At 43.5% G+C, this 20,157-nt stretch overlaps 1 protein-coding gene across 3 annotated transcripts in view; it reads left to right on the top strand.

The window, feature by feature from the left end:
- The first annotated feature begins 17,217 nt into the window (after nt 1-17,217).
- PTER (phosphotriesterase related) overlaps nt 17,218-20,157 on the top strand; it is a 52,214-nt gene continuing 49,274 nt past the window's right edge. The window contains exon 1 of one of the 3 annotated variants that reach the window (XM_016150639.2): nt 17,218-17,360. The gene's annotated coding sequence lies outside the window, so the exon portion shown is untranslated. Of the gene's footprint in view, nt 17,397-17,436; nt 18,867-20,157 lie in introns of those variants that run through there. The other 2 variants (XM_016150640.2, XM_016150642.2) reach the window with 2 other exon arrangements.

Genomic DNA, 20,157 nt, shown 5'->3' with positions numbered 1-20,157 from the left:
TGTGGGGCATGCTGGACCTAGTATGGAGATGGAGAAGGCCCGAGGGGCAGCTCTCACTACTTCTGGCGACTGAGGACACTGAGGCCCCCCGCGACATGGGGCTGAGCAACTCTGCTTTGTGAAGCCAGCAGCTTGTCAGCGGGAAAATGCAGCCAGGAGCTGCTCCCCACTCTCCTTCTGCTGTGTTCTCGACCCGAGATCATAATCGATATTCTTTAGCATTGAATGGCCTATCAATGGCTGAAATGGAAAAAGAAATACTTTATTTCTGATATGTCTTTCGAGATCTCCAGAGGAAGAGATTTTGATAAAGAGGATCGTAAACATTCTCCGTGCTGTGGAGCAAACACTGGTCTCGTTCAGTCTGTCAGAAAAGGGAACTAAGACCGCGCTGGAGAAGCAATATTTCCATGAAATCCTCCCTGATTATTTCTGCCAGGGGCTGCCCGGTCGAAAAGCCACACTATTTAAAAAAAAAGGAAAATAGTGCCGGTATTGCTGTGAATAATGTGGATATACACAGGGAAAAGCACGGGAGAATAAGTCAGAGAGATAGCATTAAAACGCCTTTTCATATTCGACATAGAAGAAGCCTTATCTTCCAAAAAAAAAAAAAAAAGGTTTGATGAATATGTGAGCTGCTAAGACGCTGAGATATCTAAGATTCCATCTTGGAGGGAAAAGGAATGATTTCATTATGTTGTTTTGAAAAGAAACCTACAGAGAATGAAGAGGAGGTGTCTCCACTTAAAGACCAGAGACTGTGATATCACATTCTGAAGTGTTTTCTGTCACCAGCCATAAATAGCATCCCAGGTATCTATAGGATTCAACACAAACAGAATGGCAAAGAAAGCACAATTTTTTTTTTTTTTTAACCTCTGGTTTAAAAACAATGGACAGAGTGAGGATGTGCCCTCCATCACAGACAAAGCGGGGGGCCGTTTTTAAGTTAGGAATTATTTCAAAGTCATCTGGGCCAAAGAACCCTGAAAGAAGAGATCGCTGACGACTTCGCATGCGCAGTATAGCTGCGAATCGGCTATCAACCTAGCTGAAGCTCGCTTCATTCATATCGAAGTGATTTCAATCCAACTCATTGGAAATAATTAAGTAAAAACAGTCGCGTGAAATGGGCCCTGTCGAGGAATCTTTTCTCACCCTGATACCTTAAAATCACCCTATTCCAGGGTTTCTCACTATTCATATGTGGGCCAGATAATTGTTAGCTGCGGGGACCTGTTTGGCAGCGTCCCTGGCCTCTAACCACTAGATGCTGGCAGTAACTCCACCCATGTTGTGATAACCAAAAACGTCTGCAGACAGTGCCAAACATTCCCAGGGCAGGAGGCAGGGGGGATGCAAGATCACCCCCAGTTGAGAACCGCTGCCCTAAACCCTGTCTTGCTTTTCATTGATTCGTAGTCTGCTATCTACTCAGATGCCCCGTAAGACTCATGAGACATCATCGCCGACCTCACAAATATCTCAGGCCTCACCTTCAAATGTGCTGATCTGTCCTTACCCTACCGACTCACCCTGCATTTCCCCTTAGACGGTCTTTGCCCTGACTGCTCTGCTTTCTTAGGCACTGGGCTAACGGTTCCATCAGATTGCTGGGAGGCCTCTAGAGAGCACTTCTTGCCAAGTTGGTGAGGCCTGGGTTCAAGTCCTGCCTCTGCCGCTCGGAAGCTGATAGACATTTACGCAAGTCATTTCTCTTTCTCGGTGTTAGCTTCTTTTACACATACATACACAAAATGAGAATGTTGATATCTACTCGATAGCAATGTTGCTGATTAAACGATACTATATGCAAAGCATCTGGAGGTATTATTTCATGACAACTTATAAAGTTGGAAATATACTGCTTAGACACAAAGAAATAATTTGAGTGTAATAACAGAAGGCTGGTTGGAGCCGAGATAGTTTTTGATCAACTAGGGCAAGAGTCAAAATGAGCAGCACTGAGAATGACGGTGTGGGCTGGACAGACAGACAGACAGGAACACAGGTGAGTACAGATCACCTGGGCATTTGCGGGCAGCTTAATGGTTACGAAGACCAAGCAGGGACAGGAAGTAGCAAATATGGGGAACAAAAATGGAAACAAAAATAGCTGGTATTGAGAGAAAACACTCCGTGTGCCTAAAATAGACACACATGAATCAACGGATATAATTGCGATCAATCCTTTTCTTGTTTCTTTGTGTTTTGTAAAAGAACATCCTCTTTCCTTTAGATTAATTTTTACCTGCTCAGTGTTTGTCTCATCGGTTCATCACTTTAAAATCAAAACAAATTCTGAATGAAATATGGCAGTTCTATAGCACCTATTTTTGCAACAGTGCAAAAAAGCACCTGAAAATGCCTTCGTTGCATGTTAAGTCATTCTAGACTATAATTTTAAAGGGAAGTATTAAAAACCCAACCAGGTTAGAGAATTAAGATTTCAGAAAAATAGTACAAAATGCATTGCATTGTTAAACCCGTTTGTAAAGTGGATTTATGTCTAGAATAATACACAAATGATAATTAGGCAAGGATTGAAGATAAACGCCTTTATAATTTTCCTTCTAAGTCTAATATTAGTATAAAACTTCATTGTTGCTTAATTAGGGGCTGAGCTGGCAGGCCAACATGTGCTTTTATGTAACAACGGTCATGCGAGAAATTATTGTATAGCATCAAAATAATAGAGCAGTAGCTGGCAATTGCATTTTTCCATCAGATGCGTTTCTAATAGGTCTATGCAATCACTATTAGACCAAGCCTCGGTGTGGAGTACCAGAAAAATTAAAACGGACAGGCACCTTTTTAAGGCATTTGGTACAATTTAGTTCGACTTAATAGGGTCTTTCTCTGGGAGTCTGAATAGAAATATAAGCAGTTCCAGCAACATTTTCAGATCTCGTGTTAGAAATGGCAGCTCTGTTTGATCATGTTTATGACGGGGGGGGGGGGCCTTCAATAGGACTTGGATGGGAGGTTGGGCTCCTATGAGGTATTCTCTTCTTTCTCTACACACTTAAATGTTCCTCTGCTATCATTTTGGTTTAAACAAATGTGCATCTGGTGATAACTCACCGAATCTGAGGTTCCACGAGCCAGTGTTCTGTGCACGTCTGTTCAGCCATGTCTCTGATTCGGCTGCTACGTATGGCTCTCTCTGCATCCATTTTGACATGTCGTGTGTGTGATCTAGGTTACATCCAGTTTTATCGCTCTGTTTTCAAACAACTACAAAAGAAACCTTGCCTCTATAAAAATTACAAGTGGAGACAAACTTATTTTCTATCTCGATAGAAGAGAAATCCTATAAATGTTATCATCAAATGCCACCTCTGTTTTAAATGTTAAAAAAAAAAATGATGAATTTCACTTTGATTGCAGTATCTGTTCCATTTTTGAAAACAGTTTAGGGTGCATATCCAGACTGTGAAACTTTCCATAGCAACAAGATGTAAGAAAGGATATGGCTTCCTTTTACATTTTCTAGGATAAACGGCTGTGAATGCATTCCTGCAACATCCACAGTTAGGACTGGCCCCCAAATTTACTGTGCATGCCTCGAAACCAAGTGAGTAAATTGTTTCTATTTTCTAACTATATTTTTAATTATGACCAGCAATATATACTGAATATCCGGGAAGTAAAATTCCTGAACTAGGTTCTCATATAAGATATGAGATTAGCTTCTTTTTACATAATCTGGGGGATAAAGAAGGTTAAATAGGTGCTTAAGGGAGCTGATACCACACACACACACACACACACACACACACACACACACACACACACAGCTCCATGACCTCCAGGGTCTGAACTATGGCTGGGCTCTGGTGAAGGCTGCAGTGAGGTCGAGTGTGTTTGTATGTTGGGGAACACGGTGGCCATTTGCTGATGGTGTTTAGACGCGAGGGGAAGTTTACAAGTTTTAAAATCCTAGACCTCATCGCTGTTTTCCCTACCTTGCTAGATATTTTATCTCATAGGAGCTGAGAAGCCTGGCCATCTGCAGTAAAGAGTCACGATGACTCATTTAATACTTTCGGAAACCTCGAAAGTCACCTATCTACTAGTGAGAGTCTCCTGGGTTCAAGCGTATGGCCAAGAAATCCAGACTCAACAGTCACACAACATGGTGTTTCTCAGGGAGAAGAGCAGAGCCTGGACAATGATATTCGAAAAGGAATGCTTCCTCTGTGATGAAGGAGACTAGGAAGAGTGAGCCCTGATCTCTAACAGCTGTGACTAAAAGGAAATCTGTGCTACTTCAACGCGAGCAGCTAATGACGCCTCGGAAATCTGGCTCCTCTTCACTCTGTTTGCAGAGAGGCATGTACCACAGAGCCCGTGTTTACACCGTCCCGGTTTACTGTAGCAAAGGTACCTGTTACATATTTGTTGATGTTCTCTTACCTTGTGTTGTTGATGCTATTTTGTTTTTATATGAAGAACTACCAAAGCACAAGTTTCTGTTTCGTGTTTCTCATAAAACATCTATTTACTTAAACACGGAAGTCTGCAAAGAAATAGAGAAAGAGTGGGGAAATGCACGATATAGTAGAAAAATGTATCCTTATAGTGAGATATGCATGTTCTCGACTTTTGACCATTGTTTTTACCAAAAACTGAAGGGATACAAAAGAATAATTATACTATGTGTATAAGGTATGATGAATTGCAACAAAATTTTGACAATCATGCAGCCACCACCATGGATACAAAACAGAGTGTTTTGGGTACCTTTGAAGACTCGTGTGCCACTCTTATGATGTCATATGGCTTCTTCCTGGAGAAAACCACTATGCTGAATTTTGGCTTATCATTCCCTTGCTTTTCTTTGTAGTTTGGTGCATATGTATACAACTTCAATCTGTAGTTTACTATTAAGTGTTTTGAGCCAATATAAATGGAATCGCTATCTGGATTCTTTTGCAATTTGATTTTTTTCACTCGACATTATTTTCTGAGATACATCTGACTTGATGTGTGTAGCTATATTTTATTCTTTTCCAATGCTATATAATAGTTATATAATAGTGTTACATTATTTTTTAAAAATATAGGAAGAAATTTGGCTGTAAAGTGGCATACCTCTTTCGTATCTGTTGTTTAAGAGAACTTCTAGCTTCATTTCCATTTTAGCCTTTGACTCAACCTTATGCATGCCTGGAATAAAAGAATGATATATTATTTATTAATGTTCAAAGGGAATGTAGAATTGTTTTGCTCAACAATCTCAAATTATGTATGAGGGACCTAAAACCCAGGTAAACGACAGGATAAGATGACACTATGGTCAGGTCTTGCTACATCTATCCCTTGCCTACATTTCGTACCGTCTCAAAAAATAAAAATAAAAACATGTTTTTTTACTAAAAAAGGGGCTTTGTGTAGACTCACTTCAAAGTTACCAGAAGTCTCGATTTTGGGGGGAAAAAATGCATGGACTTGACTATATAATGCATATTTATGCTCTTACCCACAGTCGCCCCCTTTATCCACACTTTTCCTGGTTTCTGTTACTTGCATGCCACCACAGTCTGAAACGATTAAATGGAAAATCCCCAAAATAAACAATTCATAAGTTTTACATTGTGTGACATTCTGAGTAATGAGATGAGATCTCGAGCCATCCCACTCCGAACAGCCCAGGACCAGAATCATCCCTTTGTCCCAAGTCCCCACACTGTAAATGTTCCCGGTGTGTTAGTGGCGTAGTAGCCATCTCGGTTATAAGAGTGTGTGTGTGTGTGTGTGTGTGTGTGTGTGTGTGTGTGAGAGAGAGAGAGATTCACATAACTCTGATTACAGCATATTATCATGAATGAGTATTCTACTTTATTATTGGTTATTGTTGTTAATCTCTTATTGTGTCTATATGTTAAACTTTATCATAGGAATGTATGTACAGGGAAAGCAGTATATATAGGGTTCGGTGCTCTCTGAGGTTTCGAGCATCCAATGGGGGTCTTGGAATGGATCCCCCATGGATAAACGGGGACTGCTATACTCAATTCATTCTCTGCTATCTAGAAAATAGGCTCTTTTTGGGTTGCCAAGTATCTCAAACTTCAATATGCGTAAGAACCTCCTGTAGATTCAGTACTGGAGGCCATACTCCCAGAAACACAGGTATTAGAGAAGTGTGGAAGTGTCCAGAAATCTTCACTTTGACAAGCACCCAAATGACTAACAGAGTCATCCAGTAAACTCCTTAAGAAAATACATAAAGGAAAGAAGCTTGTACAGTGTACTGGGAAACACGATACCGAGAATATTCTTGGTTCCCATGAAGAGAATTAAAAAGAGAGAGACGCAAAAAGGTAATTTAAAATCTAAAAAAATAATAGCAACAATTACAAGCTTAATTTCAGCAAATGTATGAGGTGGGTGGAGAATAGCAACTGTGTAAAAGTTATTATTTTCTTCTTTATTGAGGTTTAATTGACAGGTAACTTTATATCGGTCGTACAATGTTGATATTTGTTCATATTGTGAAATGGTCCCCACAATAAGGCTAGTTAATCTTCCTCACCACACATAGCTACAAATTCTTTTTTCTTGTGATCAGATCTTTTAACATCTACTCTCTTAGTAACTTTCAAATATGTGATACAGTATTATTAACTACAGTACCATGTGCACATTACATTTCTAGGACTTATTTATTTTATAATTAAAAATTTGTACGTTTTGACCTCCTTCACCCATTTTTCCCCACCCCCTTCCCCCACCTCTGGCAACCACAAATCTAGTCTCTGTACATATGAGCTCTGGTTTTGTGGAGTTTTTTGTTTTTCTTTTTGATTTTGGATTCCACATATAAATGAGATCATAGAGTATTTCCTTTTCTCATTTCACTTAGAATAATGCCCTCCAGGTCCATCTATGTTGTTACAAGTAGCAAGACTTCCTTCTTTTTTATGTGAGTAAAATTCCATCTTATATATATGAAATCTCACATTTTCTTCATCCATTCATCCATTAGTGGACACTTAGATTGTTTCTATGTCTTGGCTATTAGAAAACTAAAACTGATCATCTATTAAAATAAAATAGAAAAGAAAATTAACTATTCACCGATCGAGAGCCAGCTAGTCACACGGTGTGACTTTAGAAGTATCGAAATTCCAAAATGCTTACCCAAGGTGCCACCCCCATAATCTGAAATTCGCACCATCGGACAAATCACTACTTTGGATTAAGGAAGTATATCACCAAGTGTTATCCAAGGAGCATTAATAGGTGTTATAGTAAGAAGGAAAAACATACACACAGGCAGATCCATTAACATCCATAAATCTGGGGAACTCTCAGGTTTAAATAGACGCCTTCACTGTAGAACTTAACCTGTGCTTGGGAAAACTACAAAGTGTTATGAGTCTCCAATAATGGACATCAATAGGCAGCATTTTCCACATGTGATTGACCATGGGACACTTTTTTTTTTTAAGTGTACCTTATTAGACTGTTTTTTTCTCAGATTAGAAAACACGCCTTCCCCAGAGGACCCTAATTGGTAAGCAATGTCGCAACTAGATGGATAACTCGTGAGTCCATCACCATTCATGAATATGTGAGCATGGATTTCTTTTCCGTCAATGTAATTAGCTTCAGAGAACAGAAGCTTGCAGGGACGAGGGACTTAGATTTTGGTGTGACTGAAAGCCAGCGGTGGATGTTGACGGTGAGTGAGGAGCACAGTACGCTGGGCAGGTAACCTCAGGTGCAGCCCTACACAGTAAGAATTACTATGGATCCCAGAGCGAGAAGAGAGGCATCATGGCAAGTGCAGAGGGCGTGAGTAACAATCACGAAACAGACTAGAATGGAAGGGAACAGGCAATTTTCATCCAAGGAAATCTTTTGCCTAAGACTACTCTTACTGGTGGGGGGCGGGGGAGAGGAATTCACTATTTCTTATTCCTCGAGGCAGCCGGCCATGACAGCCCTTCTTGCTTCTAAATCCTCTGAACGTAATTCTTTCTGCAGTCGACTATAAGCAAGTATAACCGTAGCTGCAAAACAGTGGAGGCCTTCAGGAACATAACGTTACAGTCGCGCTAACATTCAATCCGCTGTGACTCTCCAGCGCTCTGAAGTTTAACGTCTGCTACGGAAAATGGCTTCATTTCACAATTTTAAATCTCTGACAGTAAGTCTTCACTTAACATCATCGATAGGTTCTTGGAAACCGCGACTTTAAACAAACTGACATATGACAAAACTAATTTTATCCTAGGCTAATAATTGGTAAGAAACAAGAGAGTTAAGTTCCTAGGACATATATCCGGTCATGAAAACAATGCCAAACTTCTAAATAAGGAGCCAAAAACACTTCTGACATTCAACAGTGACATAAATGTGAGCTATACACACATTTAACTGGTTTTCCAAACTACCTATCCTAGTTCGGGGTCACCTCTTAGAGGACGCACCTGTAACAGTTTCCCATGAGATGTTAATTTTTACCGTAAAGTGAAGTTTCAGTCAAGGCTCCGAACTAACATGCAAACACGATTCTAATATTAAAATTAACGTTCTCAAGTATTTTAAATGATTAGGGATTCGCTTGGCCCTCAGAGCGACTTTCGTATGATGCCTCTCACTATAAGCGAATGCAGCTCAAAAGAAAGTAGTGACAAGGTTTTGCTCTCAGAGATGAGCATACTACGGTAGCGCCACGACTCCATGATACATGTGTGGAGCTGTCGCTTTGAACTGCCTCCTTCTCCGACTGAAGGAAAAATGGGTCTTACCGGAGCAAGCATTTCGTTTTTCCCTTCTTCCCACTGAAAGTCACGTTTCCCACCTGAATACTCACATTCAATGAAATATTTTCACGTGACGCTTCTATTTTCTGTCAAAAGGTGCAATCCGCCTGTTATATGATGTGCTGAGATATTTGTTCCCTATCAACTGTTAATTAGCGTGACAGCCTGCAAGTTTTTTTCCCCCTTCAATTTATTGTAGCTCTTGGTTTGCAGGCTTAGGTTAAAGGTGCAGGCTGGTATAACTACCCCCCTTTGACACGTCCCCCATGTTCTCTGGATGCTGACGGAAATATTTTTTGATGCTGGCCCTCTGTCTCAGCCAAAAGCAAAACCAGTGCTTGCCTCCACTGTCTTCCTTCTCCTATCCATTCCCACTCCACCCTCTGACAAAGTAACAGATCTTATTTCAAATTGTCACTGGCCCCAGGCCTCTGGTGACCAGGTTTCCTTCTATTTAAAGACTTAGGGGTGGGATAAGGACAGAGTTCCTATCATCAGCGGTATTCCTGAGGCATCACGGGCTCTGCTGAAGGGCCCAAGGTCTAAGTGACCTGCAGTGGGGCGGATCTGAGGTGTCTCCTGGTTCCTGCCCTAATGCCAGCAGGGAAGCCACGGAGGACAAAACTGTGCCCATCGGCTTATCCTCTCTGTAAAACGACTTCGCCCCACACCACAACTGCAAACAAGAAGTGTTTGTGAGAAGCATCGGGAAAAGCTTGGGATCCCTGATTTAAGGAACAAACCAGTAAGCCAGGAGGTTTTCTCCCTCATTCAAAATCTGCCAAATACGAAACAGTCTTTCCCGCAAATACATATTTTGCAACACTGCAAAGCCTCTGTCCACTCCCATTCTGGATGTCATAAAATTTTGAGTATTAGTGTTAAAATAGTCTTCTCAAAGTGCAAATATTGTAGACATTATCCCTTGGAGAATTATAATCCCTATAAGGCTGAGATCAGGTCAAGTTCATTAACTGGTTATACCATTTAACTAGCATCCTCTGTGCTTAATTCTGTCGCTCGGGAAACTTTCACGAGTCACTTCTGCCTTATTTTCTATGTTTTTAAAAAGTGCCATTATTAGCTCATTTTAAAGACAAGTTAAATCTGAGGAAAGCTGTGTGAGAAACATGTCACTTGCTGTCACTTCGCACCCCGGATTTCTAATGGTAATCCTGTCCCTGCCCTTTAGAATCCCACATCCGGGAGACAATGGTGGTGGAAGTGCCTGAAATACCGGGTGTCTCTACGAAAAGCGACGAAATAATGAGCAAAATTCAGGGAAGCGGCTGCTCCTGGTGGGGGTTTGGTGAGGGAGGCGGGTAAAGGGTAACGAGACTAGAGAAGAGTGTTCGAGGGACATCTGTGATGCTGGTCATGCTGCGTGGTGGTGTTCACCGATGTTCATTCCATGACTGGCACTTAGAACTCCATAACGTTCATGGTGTAAGTTCTTCTGTGTCCATTCAAACTACCATGTATCTGATATTCCTATAAGACTGTTAAAGCTCCCGCACATTTATGCTCTTTATGCTACAAAGATAGCTCTTCCTTTAAAAGGACCACACCACCTTCACGTCCTAGTACCATCTAAACACCAGAATAATGAAATGAACGATTTTAGGGAAGTTTAAGGAAAAGAATGTCAAAGCCTAACAGTTTCCCCATTTCGCCTGTTACTACTGACATACCTTCTACCTTTAATCTCACGCATGTGCCATGATTAGAGAGTCTTTTCTGACTCACTCTGTTTCTCTGTTTCTGACTTCTCCAGATATCGAGTTCAAATTTTTCTCTGAGCCCTCGGATTTTTTGAGTTAAAAAGCCCTTTCGAGTTTGCTTATTTCTCAACAGCAGGTGATTTTTAAAAAATCCCCATGAAAGTCCTTTGCCTCCTTCCAAGAGGAGACAGTTAGATACCAGATTGTTTTTGAAGATCGCCTTCTGGCTCTAAAAAATCTCTGCTTCTGTGACAGTCAAGGACTGTGTTAGCTTGGGTCTCCAGAGTCCCTGTTCTCAACGCACCCAGTTTCTTCTTCACATGGCTGAAGAGAAAGAAGAAACCTGGGGTTCGGGATGACTCCGCCCCCTTCTCTCCAGGTCTGTCCTCCCCAACGTGACTCAGCTTCCCCTGCCCACCAGCTGTGTGCTCCCACCTCCCCGAGGCCTCCCCCACCGGCCTCAAACACGGCCCCTAGGAGCCCGGCCTCACGCTGTCTCCAGTGTGGCTCTAATCTTGCTTGTGCCAGACACTCATTCCCTTGTCCAGATGATAAGAGCTAACATTTATCGATCCCTTTGATGTGTACTGTGCTAGAACTTCAATTGCCGTGTGGTTAGTTCTTACCGTTTGGGTTTGGGAGTCAGTTTGTCCTATCTTTGAATCTCAGCTTAGCGCTTTGTTAACTCTACCAGACCTTGAGCAAAAAGATGTCACATCCCCGAGCCTCAGTTTCTGCATCAGAAAAATGGAGATTAGATATGCATGAAATCTTCAAAATCTTTACGAAGGGCTACCAGAATAGAGATAGACCACAGACTGTCAATATCTGATATTATTTTTGTTACTATCATTTGCTTTATTGCCGCCGCATGGGACAATATTCCCAAATGCTTACTCCCAGGCTCCTCCCTGGAGTCTCATACTTGATTTTGCTGCCCCCGCCTGGGTGCCCAAACCCTTCTCCTAACCCTCTGGGTCCTGGGCTTCTGTCTGATGTTCCTCATGTAGATGATCTCTTAAAGCTCCACAGCCGGAGGCCCACCTACCCTCTTATCTAGAAGTACACTATTTACTTCATTCTGTTTGCTGTTTCTGACTTCTCTATATATCAACCCTCATTAGCTCTCCTGTCTGGCCAACCTCTAGTATTGCTCTGAAGATTCCAGATAGGCCACATCACTTAAGTCCTACAAAAAATATAGGGTCTCTGCCATCCTAAACACATAAATTCCATCTCTCATCCCAAGACAGTATCTTCCATTTTCATCATGTCCCGGCGGGATATGGCATGTATCATCAAATCTGCTAAGTTAAATGGCCGAGCCTAGCTGCAAGAGAGTCCGTGAAATATAATCTTTGACTGGGTGGCCATGAATCCTGCTAAATTATTAGTACAAAAGGAAAGGAGAACAGGTCTTAGGGACAACCAGTAAGCTGCCAGAGAGAGGTAACAGCACCGTCATCTTCTGTGAGGACACCGTGGGTAGGGGATACTAACAGGTCCCACGGCAAGAAAGTGGAGGAGCCAGGAACTGAAGTCAGATGTGAGCTACTTCTGAAGGTGCTGGTGGTGCTGCCTGGCTCCCTGTGTTCAGAGAATGTAGACGCTTCAAGCACACTCCGTCAGGCGGTCTGCTCCAACAAAAGACCCTGAATGTCCCCCTTATTCTTGCTAGAAGATTGAAGCAAACTCTTCTCTTCAGTTATTTTAGCTACGACACAATTTTTACATACCCTAGTATATTTTTTATATATTCCCTAGTATACTACTGCTTCTCTTAAACATATTTACTAAGGAAGTAACACGATTTCACCAACTCATCACACAGAAGAGTTCTTCGGCAATGAAGATTGCAAGGGCTACGTTCCTTATGTAGAATGAAATATTTAAAACTAGCATTTAAACAAGGTTTCTGAACAGCAACTTAAACTAATTCCATGGCAAACCCCTACCTCCCCCCGCCCCACACACACAATTTAAAAAGATCCTGAAATGAAAACAAAGAAATTGTCCATATCACGTAAAGAAAAAAAAGTCAAGTTGCTTGAATTACTAATTTGAGTCGCTCTTTTACTGTTTGCTTGGAGTACACATCGGTTTATTTTTCAACACTGAGAAAACTACCTTTTAGTATTCTTCACAGACACACATGCTCAGACTCACAGTCAATGAAGAGCTTCCTTGCTGACTTTTTTTTGGGGTTTAATTTTATTCTGTTTAGCTTGGCTCTCAACACTGTATGTATTAGAGATCAATAAGCACATTATCGCGTGCTAATAGGTGCCTCTGACACTTAAATAATTCTGTGGAGGACTTGGAAGCCATCGTGGAAGCCGTTTAATATTAGCTGTCAATGACTGGCTAAGGGAGGGTTTTCAGTTTGCACACGGACCTCCCAGTTCTCGTACCTGGACGAATACTACAGAGATCAGGGCAGGGGACCTGCCCTGAGGAATAATCCTCACATCTCGGTGGCCTTAGACAGTAACAGTAAATGTTTCACTCGCATTTTCTCATAGTCAGGCTTGGTAGCAGGGCTCTGATCCATGGGCCCATTCGGATACAGCCCCCTGCTCTCCTGTGGCTCCATTTTCTAGGTTATAGGAATTCTCTCCACGATGCCCACGAATGGAGAAAAAGAGTGGAAGGTTTTTGGGTGACCAGTTCTGGAAGGCACATGACACTTCGACCACATCCCACTGGATGGCACTCTGTGGTAGGACCACCCCCAGCTGCAAACAAGGCCAGGAAATGTAATACAGCTCTGCGCCCAGGGAGAGGAAGATATGGGTTTAGGGAGCACCTCACCATCGAATATCTTTGATTCTCTGTCATGAATATCAAAAGAAATTGCTAAGCCAGGAAAAAAAAAAAAAAAGGTCAAGCAATTTAAAGGTTTTTTTTTTTTATATATATATTGATGATGATATAACTTATTTTTACTAGTAAAGCTAGTGAAAGCAATAGCTGTTTCAAAATTCAAGCCAACTTTTTATGAGTTATTTACAAATAGCTGTGTAAAGTCAAAACGTTTTTTACTGTGGTAAAATAGTCATGACATAAAGTTTGCCATTTTACCCATGTTTAAATGCCTAGTTCAATGGCCGTAAGGATCCCCACATCATCGGGCAGCTGTCACCACTATCCAGCTCTATAGTTTTTTTTTCCCATCTTCTCAAAATGAAACTCTGCCCATTAAACACTAACTCTCCATGCCTTTCCCCAGCCCCTGGCAACCACCATTCTACTTTCGGTCTCTACGAATTGGACTACTCTAGATGTCTCGTATTAGTGAATTCGTACACTATGTATCCTTTTGTGTCTGGCTTATTTCAGTCAAAAAAAAAAAAAAATGTCTCCGAGGTTCATCCAAACTGTAGCATTAGCAGAATTTTATTCTTTTTGAAGGCTGATATTCCACTGTATGCATATACCACGTTTGCTCATCCATTTATCCATCAGTGGGCACGTGGGTTATTTCCACCTTGCGACTATTATGAATAAATGCTGATATGAACACGGGGGAACAAACGTCCGTTTGCGTTCCTGCCTTCACTCCTTTTGCACATATACCCGGAAGTGGAGCTGCTGGCTTATATGGCAATCCTGTGTTTCATTTTTTGAGGAACTGCTCTACCGTCGTCCACAGCAGCTATAGAGTCAGAGTGGTTTTAAAGACAAACTTGTAACTGACTTCCACGAAGGATTGCTATGACTCATCCGTAACCATTAAAAAGTTCCCTGAATTGGGGTGGTATGTGTTTTCAATTGGGCCCTTGAAGAAAGAATGGTTTTCATTCCATGTTCCCTTTGCCTCAAAGTGAAGAGTTAAAACATGCCGAGTACTTAGTTGCATTTTCTCAGTGGTATAAAGAATTGGAATTTGATAGAAAAATGTGTGTTGAAAGCCCCGTCCTAGCCCTGTGGCGACACTGGTACCTAATCAATTTCCTAGAAAGAATGAGAATGGCTTATCATACCATGACTAAACATTAAAGCAGGAAAGTCTCTGTAACACTGTAAATTTTTACTTCCAATTAACAATTAAAACCTGACGGCAACACTGTTTATAAAATGATATCATTACTGTGCTTTTTTTGTTGTTCATCTGATAAGTTACCCAAATCAATTTATATTTTGTCCTTTCTAGACTGTGTGTGTGCGTGTGCGTGCGTGCGCGTGTGTGTGTGTGTGTGTGTGTATAAATACTTAAAACAACTAACTAGGCGATGAAAACCCGAGAGCTTTCCAGAAGTTCAACCCAAACAGCGAGGGGTTTTGAATGTTTGGTTTTGATTTCACTCTCTCTGCCAATTTAGTGCTTCTGAGTACAGGTGCCATCAAAACTCAAAGACATGATGAAAATGAAAAGCGGGCGCAGTGGAAATGAGAATGCGTTTGAACTAAATCCTTAACCGAGAGATTCATTGGGAAACCTTTGGTTCCTTAGTAATGTGATTGTTAGCCTGGCTATTTTACCGCAGATGCAAGAAAGTGCATTGATAGTCTAGGGTTCAAAAAAATATCTCCAAGCTAAGCTTTTCTAGAAAGGTGGAAAACGAAGGTGGGCACAAGGTTTGATGACAGATGATCGCTTCTGATAGCAGAGCATCATAAAAGACTCTTGCTGTCCTTTTCCGTCTGCCTATGCTCAGGGCTAGTAGATTTGGGGGTCGGTAATGAAGAATGTTTATTTTTTAAATTAATTTTTAAATAGGATAGCGCTTGATGCTTATCTAACAGGGGTGCCTGAGCCACTAAGGATGTGAAATGGAATTACAGCATATACTCAAATGCTATATGCTACTGAAATTTTTCACTGTTATATGTTGCATTTGCATAAATTTCTCTCCCTTTTTTGGAAAACGCCATTTTCACAATTGTGTGATAAAATTCCTAAAATAAAACTCCTGCATATTAATTCGATATTTCTTTGAGGCTACTTCTTTCAAAGAGAAATAAAATCTAGTTCCTCTTTAACACTCTCTTTTTAAGGAGTAAGGCCACGGAAATTAGAGCCTGCACGCGAAATCATTCCCCATCTCACACAATAGGTATAATGTGGGCAGCAGAGAATTTAGCAACTTCCATAAAGAAAAACCGGAGTCATTTTTTAACATGAATCTTGTGTATAATTTCATGTCTGGCAGCTTGGGCTAGTAAAATACATAACATTATAAATAATGGACTTTTAGGCCTCTCCTTAACAACCATTGTCAGGCACGCATTTATCCGGCTTTGTGGTCGCAGCGCAGGTAATGTAAGTGGTGCCCGGTGCCGAAATCACTCTGGAAGGCTCCCTCGATCCATCTATTCATTATACGACCGCGGTAGGAGCCCCAGTCATTCCTCGTAATATTCGACTCTCTCAATACTCATCCCTCTGGAGTTCTTAACCTCTACATTTATTCTCGTCTCTCCCACCTCTGGGCCCTATTTTTTGCCCCTTCTCTGGACCTGGCATTTAAGCAGCTGCCAGCCTTAAGGACTAACTCCTCTCCCTCAGCATTTTTCTCCCCGCCTAGCCCTTACCAGCCAACTTCTCGATAACTTCTCAATCATTTTTGTTTTTCTTATAAAACAAACAAACAAACAAAAAACAGGACAAAACCTTTGTATTATCCTTTTCTCCTCTTTTTCTGACTGGTAGATATTAATGCATTTCCTCATCTCCCATCAGAGCGCCCACTCTCTATTGAGAAGGCGTGATGGAGTGCATCATGCAACCTGGGGTCTAGGCCAGGCAGGCATGCGCACTTCTCTAAGTCTGCTTTCTCACCTGCAATTGGTTCATCTAAAATTTAGGCAAGATAACACACACAGAGCACCTGTTACAAAGCCTAGTAGATTTGGCCTCAGGAAACACCATCTATCACTACTACTACTACTACTACTACTACTACTACTACTACTACTATTATTATTATTATTATTATTATTATTATTATTATTATTACAGTCCACCTTCCTTTCAAATGACAACTGGAGGTTCTTCCCAGGTGATTAGCCATCCCCTTTTTCTCAGAATGGAGGAGAAAATTAAATGAATACACTGTAACACTTAAAGGCATTACGTTATTGTGGCAACTGATCTTAGCAGAGTGTTTTGCAGACAGACACCCACGCCTACTGCAGCCGCACGAGGTGCTGGGGCCAGTTCAAGCCTTCTCCTACAGACTCTATTTTAAACATGAGAAACCTCAGACTCAGGGACAAGGGAGGAATACACCCCAAGCTGTCTGTATTCGGGATGGCGATCTAAATCCTATTCGTGGCACCAAATTGCCAGTGCAGCCCCTCTGATTTATCATCCTTGGAGAAAACTCAAGGAACTACTGACGCCTCCACCCTCCAGGCTTCCCTGCTTTGGAGAACCGGGATCTGGGGGAAATGCAGCTGCTTCTTTTCCCCTTGGGGACCAGCCCCTAATCTCTTCGACTTGAGCCTAACTAGACAGAGGTGAGAAACCTCTCCTTCCTGGATATTTGGGGACCATCTGCAGCAGACTCTTGCGCAGAGGAAGTGGGTCCCCGACAGCCACAAGCCGGCTGTCGCCCCTCCTGGTAGCCCCTGCACCCAGCGACTGGAGGCCAGACCTGGCCCGGCGGTGGGCGGGGCGGGTGGGGCGGGACTGTGGGCCCCGGGGCGTGGCCTGGGGCTCGGGTGTCCTGTGGCTGGGGCAAGGGTGGCGCTGGGAGAAGACTAGAAGGGAGGGTGAACTGGGAGGGGAGCGGGGAGGCTCTCAGGGTCCGGGAAGTGAGCCCTGCGGTCTCGGGGGAGGAGGCGGCGCGCAGCGAGCAGCAGGAAGGCGCTCGGAACCGGAGCCGGAGCAGGCGCAGCGGCGGTGGGCCCGGTAGGCAGGGCGGGGTCCCACGCTGCGAGTCCCCAGGTCAGGTCTCAGCTGAGCTCTGCTTGTCAGCCCCGCGGGGGCCGGCCGGGGGAAGGAACCTGCACGCAGCCCGCTTCGCCGTGCAGCTGCTCCCCGAAAGCTGGGGGCAGCTGCAACGCCTGGGGGTCTTAGGGCTGCGCGAGGCCTCGGGGGACAGCCTGGACGTGGACGTGGCTGGCTGTCCTGTCCCTAAGTCTAAGGTCCCGCGAAGTCGGGCCTGAAACCCGAGGCCTCGCGTCCCGCGCAGAGCTAGGCCGAGGGCCCCGCGAGGAGGTGAGCACGGCGTTGCTCTACAGAAACGCCCCTGGGTCCAAGGCGGGCAGCTCTTCCAGGGTCAGGGCACCCCCTCCTTGCTCACTCTCCTTTCATAAGCTTTTGAAATCATACCTCTTAAGCCTTGGGCCTCAGCCTCACCCTGTTTTTATCTTCTCAAGGTTCTTGTGTCATAAAAAGATGCTACAAATACACATAGGGGCGCCTCGATGTTGGGATATTTGTGAGGACACTTTAGGTCCAGTGACATTTCTGAGGGGAGCACGTTTGCAGATGAGAACTTCCGCCTGGTGTAGAAACACCGGCTGGGGCCTGCTTAAATCATCGCCACGGCGGAGGAGACTGACAAGCCTTTACTCCTAAGTGATCATCACACTCATTGTCATGCACAATCAACTTCAGTGAGAAAAAGCCCTAAGACACCGTGACACCTACTTGTCCACTTACATTTCACTTTATGGAGACAGGAAGGGTGTATGTACAGCAGTTAACCGCACAGGCCTGATGCAATTTCGGAAATAAGCAGCCCCCTTCGAAAAGAAAACTCGGTGCATACTGCAAAAAAATTTAAAAAAAATTAAAAATAAAAAAAATAAATCAGACGACTTACTGATTGTTGATAGCGAGTCAGCAACTTAATTTGAAAAAGGATAATTTAAATGAAAATTCACAACGTGCTACTTTATAAAATTTTTGTTTTTCATTTGTGGAGACTTAGATGTTGCTTTACCGTCATAAAAGCTACTAAAGTATGCGTAATGAAGATTGATGGAATAACACAGCAAAATGCATTTTAGTGCCATTCTTTGATCTTAAGAGTTATAACAGGAATGGCCAAGCCTGCGTTTGTGGACAGTTAGTAAAAGCTAATCAGCAGGGGTCTTCTCCGACCTGTGTGCTCTAATTTAATCTCTGCAGCGGCCCGATGGGGTATTCTCCCGGTAGAGGAGGCAGGTAAGGCGCAGTGGGGTGAAGCCAGGCTGCTGGAAAGTCTAAGAAAAAAAAAACCTGTGTTTCGAACTCTGAAACCTGTACTGCCTCCCCTTGGCCACCTGTACTTTGTTTTTCACGAGGAGAGGGGGCAGTTAGGGAGGCTGCTGGCTTCAAGGACTTTGGACCGGTGGGCGGAGCCTCATCCCAGCTCGCCTCCAGCCTTCCACTCTGTACAAGTTACTTCTCTTTTCTGGGCACATCAAGGTAACGGATGTCGTTGTCCCTACTAGATCTAAAAAAAAAATCTCTGCATTTGCGAAAATACAATTCTGCGTTTACCAGTTAACGATGTTGGCGGGTCGCGTTTGGAGTTGTAATTCCAGGGTGGTTAGGAAGGGTCGGATGAGTCATTCGGTGCGTGTGGACCGTGCACCTGGATACCACTGGGGCTCCAGTAGAGAACAGGGCTGGTGAGGGTTCCTTTGGGAGTTGACATTCTGGTTGGAGGCAGGGAGGCCTGAAGAAACAAAGAAGGAACCAACAAACGAGTTAATGAAGAAACAGCTACAGATTGTCGACAGAGGACTACGATACAGAGAAATGGAGGGGGGTCTGGGGAGGCGGGGCGCACATTGGACCTGGTGGGTCACTAAGACCTTCCGATGTAGACAGAGGTGGAGCTCGTGGTGTTCACCGCCGCGCCTGGGACCCGCAAGGGCAAAGGAGGCGTGGGAGGACTCGGCACCATGTAGTGATTGCCCCGTCTTCGCAGGTGGAGCTCGGATGCTTCGTCCCAGATGACGGTGGAGACACGGGTTGAGACCAGGTCATGTGGGACTTTTTTGCGGCTTGGTAAAGACTCTCGATTTTCATCTCATAGCAACGGGAAGCCGCTGAAGGGTGGTAGGCAGGCGGTGACATGCAGGCGGCCATGATGAAGCCCAAATGAAAGGTGATGGCTCAGGCCAGGGTGGTGGCAGCAGAGACGGAGAACGTGGAGTTTTCACATCGCACCTTATCGGTAGGGCCTTCCCGACGACCCTACTTAAAATAATGTCCGAGCATCCCTCACGCGCCCTGGCATTCCTCAGCCTCTGCACTGCTTATTCCTTTGTGGCAAACTATGTGTTTTGTCTGTAAATTGTAATTTACTCCCCCCCATGACAATGTCGGCCTACGTGCGGGCAGGGTTCGCAGGTCGCTTACTGCCGTTTCTCCAGCACCTGATACTGCGCCTTGTGCGAAGGGGGCTCCTAATGCATTTTGTCGTATGAGTGGATTTAGTAAACGGCTTGCGTTTGGATTCCGTAGAACCTGCTGATAAAACAGAATAGATGAGGTGGTGAAAGGAAAGGAGAAATCGGGGGTGGTTCCCGGTACGCTGGCCTGGGAGCCCAGGAGAGGTTACGTCGGTTACGAACGGAAAGGCCAGGGAAAGGACAAATCGAGACTCGGGAGGGAGGGGATCAAAAGTTCTGTGTGGTGCATATGACGTCTGGTGTGTGGATTAGTTATCTGTTACTACATTAAAACAATGACCCTACAATTTAGCAGA

Source organism: Rousettus aegyptiacus, unplaced genomic scaffold (assembly GCF_014176215.1).
Source record: "Rousettus aegyptiacus isolate mRouAeg1 unplaced genomic scaffold, mRouAeg1.p scaffold_m13_p_10, whole genome shotgun sequence".
Lineage (NCBI taxonomy): Eukaryota > Metazoa > Chordata > Mammalia > Chiroptera > Pteropodidae > Rousettus > Rousettus aegyptiacus.
The sequence above is the reverse complement of the archived record's forward strand: the minus strand, read 5'-3'. Positions and strand labels throughout refer to the sequence as shown.